Here is a 12,885-nt window from a genome sequence, read left to right on the forward strand (position 1 = left end):
TTTCCTTGTAGAGATCTTTTGCCTCTTTGATTAAATATATTCCTAGTTTTTCTTGTAGTTATGTAAATGGGGTTGCCTTCTGAATTTCATTATTGGCTAGATTATTATTGGTGCATAAAAATACTTCTTATTTTTGTATATTAATTTTTTATCCTGAAACTTTACTGAATTCATTCATCAAGTCCAAAAGTTTTTTGGTGGAGTCCTTAGATGTTTCTAGCTATAAGATTATATCATCGGCGAACAGGGATAATTTGACTTCCTAATTCCAATTTGGGTGCCTTTTATTTCTTTCTTTTGCCTAATTACTTATCTAAGTACTTCCAGTACTATGTTGAGTAAGAGTGGGTGTCCTTGTCTTGTTCCAGTTCTTAGAGAAAATGCCTTCAACTTTCTCCCTTTCAGTATGATGTTAGCTGTGGTTTTGTGATATATAGCCTTTAATATCTTGGGGTATGTTCATTCTATTCCTAGTTTGTTGAGGGTATTTATTATAAATGTATGTTGAGTTTTATCATATGCTTTTTATGCATCTATTGAGATGATCATATTGAGATGTATTACATTTGTTTATTTGCGTGTGCATAACTATCCTTGCATCCATAATATAAAACCCACTTGATTGTAGTGTATTATCTTCTTGATGTGCTATTGGATTTAGTTTGCTAGTATTTTCTGAATATTTATGCATCTATATTTATCAGGGATATTGGTCTGGAATTTTTTTTTTTGTTGCTGTTGTTGTGTCCTTGTCTGGTTTTGGCATAGGTATCAATTGTAATGTCTCCTTTTTCGTCTCTGGTTTTGTTTATTTGGGTCTTCTCTCCTCTTTTCTTGGGTAGTCTTTGCTTATTCTTTCTTCCTCTTTATTATTTTTGTCTCACTTGATTTTTTTTGAAAGATCTGTTTTTTTTTTGGAATCAACCTAAATTCTCATCAGTGGTAGACTGGATAAAGAAAATGTGGTACATTCTCTGCTCCTTCTAGGTTCGGCCCGCCTGCCTCCACTCCTGCCTCCACTATGTCCATCAGGGTGACCCAGAAGTCCTACAAGGTGTCCACCTCTGGCCCCTGGGCCTTCAGCAGCGGCTCATACACGAGTGGGCCCGGTGCCCTCATCAGCTCCTCGAGCTTCTCCCGAGTGGGAAGCAGCAGCTTTTGGGGTGGTCTGGGTGGCGGCTATGGTGGGGCCAGCAGCATGGGAGCCATCACCACAGTCACGGTCAACCGGAGCCTGCTTAGCCCCCTTAACCTGGAGGTAGACCCCAACATCCAGGCCGTGCACACCCAGGAGAAGGATCAGATCAAGACCCTCAACAACAAGTTTGCCTCCTTCATAGACAAGGTATGGTTCCTGGAGCAGCAGAACAAGATGCTGGAGACCAGGTGGACAACATGTTCGAGAGTTACATCAACAACCTTAGGCGGCAGCTGGAGACTCTGGGCCAGGAGAAGCTGAAGCTGGAGGCGGAGCTTGGCAACATGCAGGGGCTGGTGGAGAACTTCAAGAACAAGTATGAGGATGAGATCAATAAGCGTACAGAGATGGAGAATGAATTTGTCCTCATCAAGAAGGATGTGGATGAAGCTTACATGAACAAGGTAGAGCTGGAGTCTCGCCTGGAAGGGCTGACTGATGAGATCAACTTCCTCAGGCAGCTGTATGAAGAGGAGATCCGGGAGCTGCAGTCCCAGATCTGGGGCGCATCTATGGTGCTGTCCATGGACAACAGCAGCTCCCTGGACGTGGACAGCATCGTTGCTGAGGTCAAGGCACAGTACGAGGAGATCGCCGACCGCAGCCGGGCTGAGGCTGAGAGCATGTACCAGATCAAGTATGAGGAGCTGCAGAGCCTGGCTGGGAAGCATGGGGATGACCTGTGGTGCACCAAGACTGAGATCTTCGAGATGAACCGGAACATCAGCCGGCTCCAGGCTGAGATTGAGGGCCTCAAAGGCCAGAGGGCTTCCCTGGAGGCGGCTATTGCAGAGGCCGAGCAGCGTGGAGAGCTGGCCATTAAGGATGCCAACGCCAAGTTGTCCGAGCTGGAGGCCACCCTGCAGCGGGCCAAGCAAGACATGGCACAGCAGCTGCGTGAGGACCAGGAGCTGATGAACGTCAAGCTGGCCCTGGACATCGAGATCGCCACCTACAGGAAGCTGCTGGGGGGCAAGGAGAGCCGGCTGGAGTCCGGGATGCAGAACATGAGTATTCATACGAAGACCAGCAGCGGGTATGCAGGTGGTCTGAGCTCCACCTATGGGGGCCTCACAAGCCCGGGCCTCAGCTACGGCCTGGGCTCCAGTTTTGGCTCTGGTGCGGGCTCCAGCTCCTTCAGACGCACCAGCTCCTCCAGGGCCGTGGTTGTGAAGAAGATCAAGACACGCAATGGGAAGCTTGTATCCGAGTCCTCTGACCTCCTGCCCAAGGGAACAGCTGCGGCAGCCCCTCCCAGCCTACCCCTCCTGTGCTGCCCCAGAGCCTGGGAGGGAGACCGCTATGTAGGGTACCACTGGTAACAGGAGACCCACCTGAGGGCCCTCAGCCCACCCACAGGGGAGTTTACTACGTGGGGACTCCCCTTGCCCATGCCTCCAGCTATAAAACAATTCAATTGCTTCTTTTATTGGTCCAAAATAAAACCTCAGCTAGCTCTGCCAAAAAAAAAAAAAAAAAAAAAGAAAAGAAAATGTGGTACATATATACAACAGAATACTATGCATTTACAAAAAGGAATAAATCATGTCCTTTGCAGCAACATGGATAAAGCTGGAGGCCATTATCCTAAGCAAACTAACACAGGAACAGAAAACAAAATACTGCATGTTCTCACTTTTATAAGTGGGATAAATATTGAGTACACAAGGGCATGAAGAAGGGAACAAAAGGCACAGGTCTACTTGAGGGTTAAGAGTGGGAGGGGAGTGAAGATTTAAAAAGCTACCTATTGGGTACTATCTCTCTTACCTGGGTGACAAAATAATCCATACACCAAATGCCTATGACATGTGATTTACTTATATGACAAACCTGTACATGTATCCCTAAATCTAAAATAAAAGTTTTTTTAAAAAAGATCTACCTTTAACTTCTGAAAATGTTTTTTTCTGTTTGATCTAGCCTATATCATTAAAGCTTTTTAAATAATGTATTTGCTATTTCCTTTAATAAGTTTTTCAGTTCCACAGGTTTTGTTTGGTTCTTTAAAAAAAAAAATCTGCCTCCTTGGTAAATTTCTTGCTCACTTCCTGGACTGATTTTCTGAGTTCTTTGTTTTTCAGATTTGTCTTGCATCTCAGTGAACTTCTTTAAAATCAATATTTTGAATTATTAACAAAAAAGAAAAATATTTTGAATTCTTTATGTAGCATACTGAGGATTCCTTTTGGGTTAGGATATAGTGCTGAAGAATTATTGTGTTTCTTTGAAGGTGTTACATCACCTTGCTTTTGCATGTTTCCTGTTTTTTTTTTTTTTTTTAACATTGATTTTTGTGCATTTGGAGCAAGAGTAGCTTCTTCTTATTTTTGAATTTACTTTTTTTTGGGAAGGGGACTGTTTTCTTAAACTTGTGACTGTAGGGACATGGTCAGTGCTTTCTGCAATGTGCTTTTCTGTTTGTTTGGTGGAAGCCTTTGATTTTGTTTCTGAGTGCATACAGTAGTGAAGATTCTGTATGATTTCTTAGGCTATAAATTGTGTTAGTTCAATCTGTGTTTTCCTTTATGTATTACAGTTTAGTTGTTTGTGGGGCTGTGGTAAAGTTGTTGGGGACTGGAATGCTAGATGTGTCCATCTTCAGGTTTTAGGGGTAGGAGTGTTGGGCTAACATGTTTATCCTTACTACCTGGAGTAGCATACGCTGGCATGTGTGTTTGCAGTTCAGGCAGGCTGTGTTTGGGCCTCTTTTTGACTTTCTCTGATGTCAGTTAGCAGTATATGGGATGGGACAGCAAAAAATCAACTGTAGGCTTCTGAGCAGCCTGTTCACAGGCAATGGCAGTAGCAGTGATTGTGATGTGTTCTTCAAAGTCTTGAGTGCTGTACTTTTGTGTTAGCAGTGATTGCAGTGGACTGTATGAGCTGACCTCCAGACCAGTAGATGGCACTTACAGGCAAGATCCAGCTGTGGTGGTATTGGTATAATGTTTATGCTCATTTTTGTTCCTCAGGAAAAGTGCTTGGGCATCCCAGGTGGTAAATTGTGTTGTGGAACATCCAGAAGCCTGGATTCCATGCTCTGTCTTGTAAGGAGCATGGCAAGGCTTGGCAATGCAGTGGGCAATGTTGTGCTCAGGTCCCCCAATAGTGAGTGTATACATCAGCCTTGATGAAATGCTTGGGTGAGGGACCATAGCTGCTGTATTGAGGTCTTAGCATGGGGAGGAGGGCGTGGTCCCAGCAGCCAAAGCTTTGATTGGCAGAAATGGGACTTGTGTCACCCTCATGCCTTAGTCCTGGTGAATTTCCCTTCCCAATACTGGTTGTCTCAGCCAACACAGCTATTCAGTTAATCCCAGTAGTTTGCACCATATGAGTTGCTGCCCAACCCAAAACCAAGCCTATGCAGAGACTGTCCTCCTGCACAGGTCCCAGGGGGTGAGGTGCCTGGTTCCAGCACCAGTAGCTGGAGCCCACACCATGTTCCCTTTTCAGACTTTGTTGTGGGATCCCAACTCCCACTCAAGCCACAGTTCTGCAAATGCTTCTAGAGTTTTTTATTTTTTTATTTTTTTATTTTTTTTAGCAGCTAACAGTGATACCACTGACTTCCAGGATCCCAGGACCATGTGCAATTTGTGAAGAGCTAGGATCAGGAATGACATCTTACAGTAGCTGGTTAGGTCTCAAAAAGGCATATGACATTTCCTGTGCAGTTCTCTCTTGTAGTCTCCCTTCTGCTTCCTAACTTAGATTCAGGGACTGGGTGAGTCAAGGTACTCTCCTGAGGCCGAGGCAGGTGGATCATGAGGTCAGGAGATCGAGACCATCCTGGCTAACATGGTGAAACCCCATCTCTACTAAAAATACAAAAAAAAAAAAAAAAAATTAGCCAGGCGCGGTGGCGGGCACCTGTAGTCCCAACTACTCGGGAGGCTGAGGCAGGAGAATGGCGTGAACCCTGGAGGCGGAGCTTGCAGTGAGCCAAGATCATGCCACTGCACTCCAGCCTGGGCCACTGAGCAAGACTCTGTCTCAAAAAACAAAACAAAACAAAAATAAATAAATAAACAAATGGTAATTAATGGATTACTTTGGCAATGAAATATATACATTTGTACATAATTCTAAAGATACTAAGGGATTCTACATGAAAAGTGATATTCCCTTCTATTTTTGTGTTCTAGCTACCAGTTCCCTTCCTATGAGGTAACCATTGATATCAGTTTTTTATCTTTCTAGAGATGTTCTAAGCATATAAGGGCAGCTGTGTATTTCTCTGTTTTTAAAAAGTTATTGATTGAATGTGATAACCAGTGTTCTGCATCTTTCTTTTAAACAAAATTTTAATATGGTAGTATATTTTGGAGATTGTTTTGCTTAGGTGAAAAGGTATAAATAGATGAAAAATTGTATAGAGCTGCCATATCTTTTCTCCAAGTTTTTAATTTTTTTCTTTTTATGCTTATTTTTGCTTTCTTTATTTTGAAACCATCTCAAACTTACAGAAAAGTTGCAAGTACAGTTCAAATGCCCTTTTTTTCCTGACCCATTTGAGAATAAGTTTCCAATCTACTGCTTCATCACCCATGGATACTTCAGGATATATTTTCTACATACAAGGGCACATAACCATAATACAACCATCAAAATCAGAAAATTGCATTAATATTCAACCACTATGTAATTCTCAAACTTTATTTAAGTTTTGTCAGTTGTTCCAAAATACCTTTCAGAGCAAAAGAGTCTGGTTCAGAGTTGCACTTTGCATTTGCTTGTCATGTCCTTTTAGTCTCCTTCATTTGGAGCAGTTCTTCAATTTTTCTTTGACTTTCATGACCTTTACATGTTTTGAAGGTTATGCGAGAGTTATTTCATAGATTCCCCCTCAATATGGGACATTGGTCTGATGAGTCTCATGATTAGATTCAGGCTATGTATTTTTGGCAAGGATATCCCAGAAGCAATGCTGTGTTCTTTCTTTCCTTCCTTCCTTCCTTATCAAACTTTAAGTTCTGAGATACATGTGCAGGACATATGGGTTTGTTAGGTAGGTATACACGTATCACGGTGGTTTGCTGCATCCATCAACCCATCGTCTACATTAGGTATTTCTCCTAATGCTATCCCTCCCCTAGTGCCCCACCCCACAAACCCCCAACAGGCCCCAGTGTGTGATATTCCCCTCCCTGTGTCCATGTGTTCTCATTGTTCAACTCCAACTTATGAGTGAGAACATGCGATGTTTGGTTTTCTGTTCTTGTGTTAGTTTGCCAGGAATGATGGGTTCCAGCTTTATCCATGTCCCTGCAAAGGACATGAACTCATGCTCTTTTATGGCTGTATAGTATTCTATGGTGCATATGTGCCACATTTTCTTTATCCAGTCTATCATTGATGGGATTTGGGTTGGTTCCAGGTGTTTGCTATTGTAAATAGTGCCACAATAAACATATGTGTGCATGTGTCTTTACAGTAGAATGATTTATAATCCTTTGGGTATATACTCAGTAATGGGATTTCTGGGTCAAATAGTATTTCTGATTCTAGATCCTTGAGGAATTGGCACACTGTCTTCCACAGTGGTGAACTAATTTACACTCCCACCAACAGTGTAAAAGTGTTCCTATTTCTCCACATCCTCTCCAGCATCTGTTGTTCCTTGACTTTTTAATGAACTCATTGTGGTTTTGATTTGCATTTCTCTAATGACCAGTGATGATGAGCTTTTTTTTTCATGTTTGTTGGCTGCATAAATGTGTTCTTTTGAGAAGTGACTACTCATATCCTTTGCCCACTTTTTGAATGGGGTTGTTTGTTATTTTCTTGTAAATTTGTTTAAGTTCTTTGTAGATTCTGGATATTAGCCCCTTGTCAGATGGATAGATTGCAAAAATTTTCTCCCATTCTGTAGGTTGCCTGTTCATTCTGATGATAGTTTCTTTAGCTGTGCAGAAGCCCTTTAACTTAATTAGATCCCATTTGTCAATTTTGGATTTTGTTGACATTGCTTTTGGTGTTTCAGTCATGAAGTCTTTGCCCATGCCTATGCCCTGAATGTTATTGCCTAGGTTTTCTTCTAGGGTTTTTATGGTTTTAGTTCTTACATTCAAATCTTTAATCCATCTTGAGTTAATTTTTGTATAAAGTGTAAAGAAGTTGTCCAGTTTCAGTTTCCTGCATATGGCTATCCAGTTTTCGCAGCACCATTTATTAAATAGGGAATCATTTCCCCATTTCTTGTTTTCGTCATGTTTGTCAAAGATCAGATGCTTTTAGTTGTGTGTTGTTATTTGTGAGTTATCTGTTCTGTTCCATTGGTCTCTATATCTGTTTTGGTACCAGTACTATGCTGTTTTGGTTACTGTAGCCTTGTAGTATAGTTTGAAGTCAGGTAGCGTGATGCCTCCAGCTTTGTTCTTTTTGCTTAGGATTGTGTCGGCTATGTGGGCTCTTTTTTGGTTCCATATAAACTTTAAAGTAGTTTCTTCTAATTCTGTGAAGAAAGTCAATGGTAGCTTGATAGGGATAGCATTGAATCTATTACTTTGGACAGCATGGTCGTTTTTATGATATTGATTCTTCCTATCCATGAGCATGGAATGTTTTTCCATTTGTTTGTGTCCTCTCTTATTTCCTTGAGAGGTGGTTTATAGTTATACTTGAAGAGGTCCTTCACATCCCTTGTAAGTTGTATTCCTAGGTATTTTATTCTCTTTGCTGCGATTGTGAATGGGAGTTCACTTATGATTTGGCTCTCTATTTGTCTATTACTGGTGTATAGGAAGGCTTGTAATTTTTGCACATTGATTTTTGTATCCTGAGACTGCTGAAATTGCTTCTCAGCTTAAGGAGATTTTGGGCTGAGATGATGGGGTTTTCAAAATGTACAATTATGTCATCTGTAAATAGAGACAATTTGACTTCCTCTCTATTTGAATACTCTTTATTTCTTCCTCTCACCTGTTTGCTTTGGCCAGAACTTCCAATACTATGTTGAATAGGAGTGTTGAGAGAGGGCATCCTTGTGTTGTGCTGGTTTTCAAAGGGAATGCTTCCAGTTTTTGTCCATTCAGTATGATATTGGCTGTGGGTTTGTTATAAATAACTCTTATTATTTTGAGATATGTTCCATCAATACCTTGTTTATTGAGAGTTTTTAGCATGAAGAGGTGTTGAATTTAATTGAATCCTTTTCTGCATCTATTGAGATAATCAGGTGGTTTTTGTAATTGGTTCTGTTTATGTGATGGTTCTGTTTATGTGTATGCTGAACCAGGCTTGCATCCCAGGGATGAAGCTGACTTGATCACGGTGGATAAGCTTTCTGATGTGCTACTGGATATGATTTGCCAGTATTTTATTGAGGATTTTTGCATTGATGTTCATCAGGGATATTGTCCTGAACTTTTCTTTATTTTTTGTGTCTCTGCCAGATTTTGGTATCAGAATGATGCTGGCCTCATAAAATGAGTTAGGGAGGAGTTCTTGTTTTTCTGTGGGTTGGAATAGTTTCAGAAGGAATGGTACCAGCACCTCTTTGTACTGCTGGTAGAATTCAGCTACGAATCCATCTGGTACTGGGCTTTTTTGATTGGCAGGGTTTTAATTAACTTCTTCACTGTCAGAATTTTTTAGTGGTCTATTCAGGAATTTGACTTCATTCTGGTTTAGTCTTGGTAGGGTATATGTGTCCAGGAATTTATCCATTTCTTTTAAATATTCTAGTGTAAATGCTTAGAGGTGTTTATGGTATTCTCTGATAATAATTTGTGTTCCTATGGGATCAGTGGTGATATCCTCTTTATCATTTTTTAGTGTGTCTCTTTGATTCTTCTCTCTTTTCTTTTTTATTAGTTTGACTTGTGGTCTATCTATTTTGTTGATCTTTTAAAGAAACCAGCTCCTGGGTTCATTGATTTTTTGAAGGGTTTTTTGTGTCTCTATCTCCTTCAGTTCTGCTCTGATCTTAGATATTTCTTGTCTTCAGCTAGCTTTTGAATTTGTTTGCTCTTGCTTCTCTAGTTCTTTTAATTGTGATGTTAGGGTATCAGTTTTAGATCTTTCCTGCTTTCTTTTGTGGGCATTTAGTGCTGTACATTTTACTCTACACACTGCTTTAGCTGTGTCCCAGAGATTCTGGTACGTTTTGTCTGTGTTCTCATTGGTTTTAAAGAACTCATTTATTTCTGCCTTAATTTCGTTATTTACCTGGTGGTCATTCAGGAGGAGGTTGTTCAGTTTCCATGTAGGTGTGCGGTTTTGAGTGAGTTTCTTAGTCCTGAGTTCTAGTTTGATTGCACTGTGGTCTGAGAGACTGTTATGATTTCCATTCTTTTGCATTTGCTGAGTTTTATTACGTGGTCAATTTTAGAATAAGTGCGATGTGGTGCTGAGAAGAATGTATATTCTGTTGAATTCGGTTGGAGAGTTCCGTAGATTTCTATTAGGTCTGCTTGATCCAGAGCTGAGTTCAAGTCCTGTATATCCTTGTTAATTTTCTGTCTCATTGATATGTCTAATATAGACAGTGAGGTGTTAAAGTCTTTCACCATTATTGTGTGAGTGTTTAAATCTCTTTGTAGGTCTCTAACAACTTGCTTTATGAATCCGGGTGCTCCTGCACTGGGTGCACATATTTTTAGAATAGTTAGCTCTTCTTGTTGGATTGATCCCTCTACCATTATGTAATGCTCTTTTTTGTCTTTTTTGATCTTTGTTGATTTAAAACCTGTTTTATCAGAGACTAGTATTGTAACCCCTGCTTTTTTTGCTTTTTATTTGCTTGGTAAATATTCCTCCATTTCTTTATTTTGAGCCTATGTGCGTCTTTGCACATGAAATGGGCGTCCTGAATACAGGACTGATGGGTCTTGCCTCTTTATCCAATTTTCCAGTCTGTGTCTTTTAGTTGAGGCACTTAGCACATTTCCATTTAAGGTTAATATTGTTATGTGTGAATTTGATCCTGTCATTATGATGCTAGCTGGTTATTTTGCCTGTTAGTTGATGCAGTTTCTTCATAGTGTTGATGGTCTTTACAATTTGGTATGTTTTTGCAGGGGCTGGTACCTGTTTTTCTTTTAGTGCTTCCTTCAGGGGCTCTTGTATGGCAGGCCTGGTTGTGACAAAATCTCTCAGCATTTGCTTGTCTGTAAAGAATTTTATTTCTCCTTCACTTATGAAGCTTTGTTTGTCTGGACATGAAATTCTGGCTTGAAAATTCTTTTCTTTAAAGATATTGAATATTGGCTCCCACTGTGTTCTAGCTTGCAGCATTTCTGCAGAGATCCCCTGTTAGTTTGATGGGCTTCCCTTTGTGGGTAACCCAACCTTTCTCTCTGGCTGCCCTTAACATTATTTTCTTCATTTCAACCTTTGTGAATCTGATGATTATGTGTCTTGGGGTTGCTTGTCTTGAGGAGTGTCTTTGTGGTATTCTCTGTATTTCCTGAATTTGAATGTTGGCCTGCCTGGCTAGGTTGGGGAAGTTCTCCTGGATAATATCTTGAAGAGTGTTTTCCAACTTGGTTTCCTTCTTTCCGTCACTTTCAGGTACACCAATCAGATGTAGGTTTGGTCTTGTCACATCATTCCATATTTCTTAGAGGCTTTGTTCATTCCTTTTTATTATTTTTTCCCCAATCTTGTCTTCATGCTTTATTTCCTTAAGTTGATCTTCAATCTCTGATATCATGTTTTTTTTGCTTGATTGATTCAGCTATTGATACTTGTGTATGCTTCACGAAGTTCTCATGCTGTGTTTTTCATTTCCATCAGGTCATTTATGTTAGTCTGTAAAGTGGGTGTTCCAGTTAGCAATTCCTGTAACCTTTTTCAAGGTTTTCAGCTTCCTTGCATTGGGTTAGAATATGCTTCTTTAACTCGGAAGAATTTGTTATTTCCCACCTTCTGAAGCCTACTTTTTTTCAATTCATCAAACTCTTTCCCTGTCCAGTTTTGTTTCCTTGCTGGCGAGGAGTTGTGATCCTTTGGAAGAAAAGAGGCAATCTGATTTTTGAAAATTTCAGTCCTTTTGTGCTGGGTTTTCCTCGTTTTCATGGATTTATCTACCTTTGCTCTTTGATGTTGCTGCTGACTTTTGGATGGGGTTTCTGTGTGGACATCCTCTTTGTTGATGTTGATGCTATCCTTTTCTGTTTTTTAGTTTTTCTTCTAACAGTCAGGCCCCTCTGCTGCATGTCTGCTGTAGTTTGCTGGAGGTCCACTCCAGATCCTGTTTGTCTGGATATAACCAGCAGAGGCTACAGAATAGCAAAGCTTTCTGACCATTTTTTCCTCTGAAAGCTTTATACCTAGAGGGGCAACCTCCAGATGCCAGCTGTAGCTCTCCTGTATGAGGTGTCTGTTGACCCCTCTTTGGAGGTGTCTCCCAGTCAGGAAGCAGAGGGGTCAGGGACCTACTTGAGGAGGCAGTCTGTCCCTTAGCAGAGCTCGAGGACTGTGCTGAGAGCTCCACGGTTCTCTTCAGAGCCAGCAGATAGGGACGTTTAAGTCTGCTGAAGCTGTGCCTACATCCACGCTTTCCCCAAGGTGTTCATTCCCAGAGAGATGGGAATTTGATCTATAAGCCTTTGACTGGGGCTGCCACCATTTTTTTCAGAGATGCCCTGCCCAGAGAGGAGCAATCTAGAAAGGCAGTCTGGCTACAGCATCTTTGCCAAGCTGCGGTGGGCTCTGCCCAGTTAGAACTTCCGGGAGTCTTTGTTTACACTGTGAGAGGAAAAAATTCCTACTGAAGCCTCATTAATGGTGGATGCCCCTCTCCACGCCAAGCTTGAGTATCCCAGGTCAACTTCAGACTGCTGTGCTGGCAGTGGGAATTTCAAGCCAGTGGATCCCATGAGGCTGGATCCGCTTAGCTAGACCACTTGGCTCCCTGGCTTCAGCCCCCTTTCCAGGGGAGTGAACAGTTCTGTCTCACTGGTATTCTCGATGCTACTGGGATACGAAAAAAACTCCTGGAGCTAGCTTGGTGTCTGTTCATATGGCCACCCAATTTTGTACTTGAAACCCTGGGCCCTGATGGAATAGCATCAGCATCAACAAAGGCACCCGAGGCAATCTTCTGGTCTGTGGGTTTTGAAGATCATGGGAAAATCGTAGTATCTGGGCCAGAGTGCACCATTCCTCATGGCATAGTCCCTCACAGCTTCCCTTGGCTAAGGGAGGGGGTTCCTCGACCCCTTGTGATTCCTGGGTGAGGCGACACCCCACCCTGCTTCTGCTCACCCTCTGTGGGCTGCACCCATTGTCTAACCAGTCCCAATGAGATGAGCTGGGTTCCTCAGTTGGAAATGCAGAAGTCACCGGCTTTCTGCATTGATCTCACTGGGAGCTGCAGACCAGAGCTGTTCCTATTCAGCCATCTTGCCAGCCACGTCTGTTCCAAGTTTTTATTGTGGTAAAATATGTACTACACAGTATGTATTTTGTTAATCATTTTAAGTGTACATTCAGTGGTATTAAGTACATTCATATTTTTGTACAACCTTCATCACCATGATCCATTTCCAAAATACTTTTCATCTTACAAAACTAAAACAATACATTTATTTAACAATAACTCCCCATTTACCCTTCCCCCAGGTCATGGCTGTTGCAGTAAACTGAGGAACCGAGAGACCAATACAGAGTACAGGAGGATTTGTTTATTTTAGGTACGCTTCAGCTCAGAAGATTCATATCCAAAAGCTGAGCGC

General features: G+C 41.4%; 1 pseudogene across 1 annotated transcript; it reads left to right on the plus strand.

Annotated features, from left to right (window-relative positions):
• Nucleotides 1-994: 994 nt before the first annotated feature.
• LOC117097049 lies at nucleotides 995-2,681 on the plus strand (annotated as a pseudogene). Its single transcript, XR_004442786.1, has one exon. The product of XR_004442786.1 is annotated as a keratin, type II cytoskeletal 8-like (transcript).
• The last annotated feature ends 10,204 nt before the right edge of the window (nucleotides 2,682-12,885 follow it).

This window comes from Trachypithecus francoisi, unplaced genomic scaffold, assembly GCF_009764315.1.
Source record: "Trachypithecus francoisi isolate TF-2019V2 unplaced genomic scaffold, Tfra_2.0 Lachesis_group15, whole genome shotgun sequence".
Lineage (NCBI taxonomy): Eukaryota > Metazoa > Chordata > Mammalia > Primates > Cercopithecidae > Trachypithecus > Trachypithecus francoisi.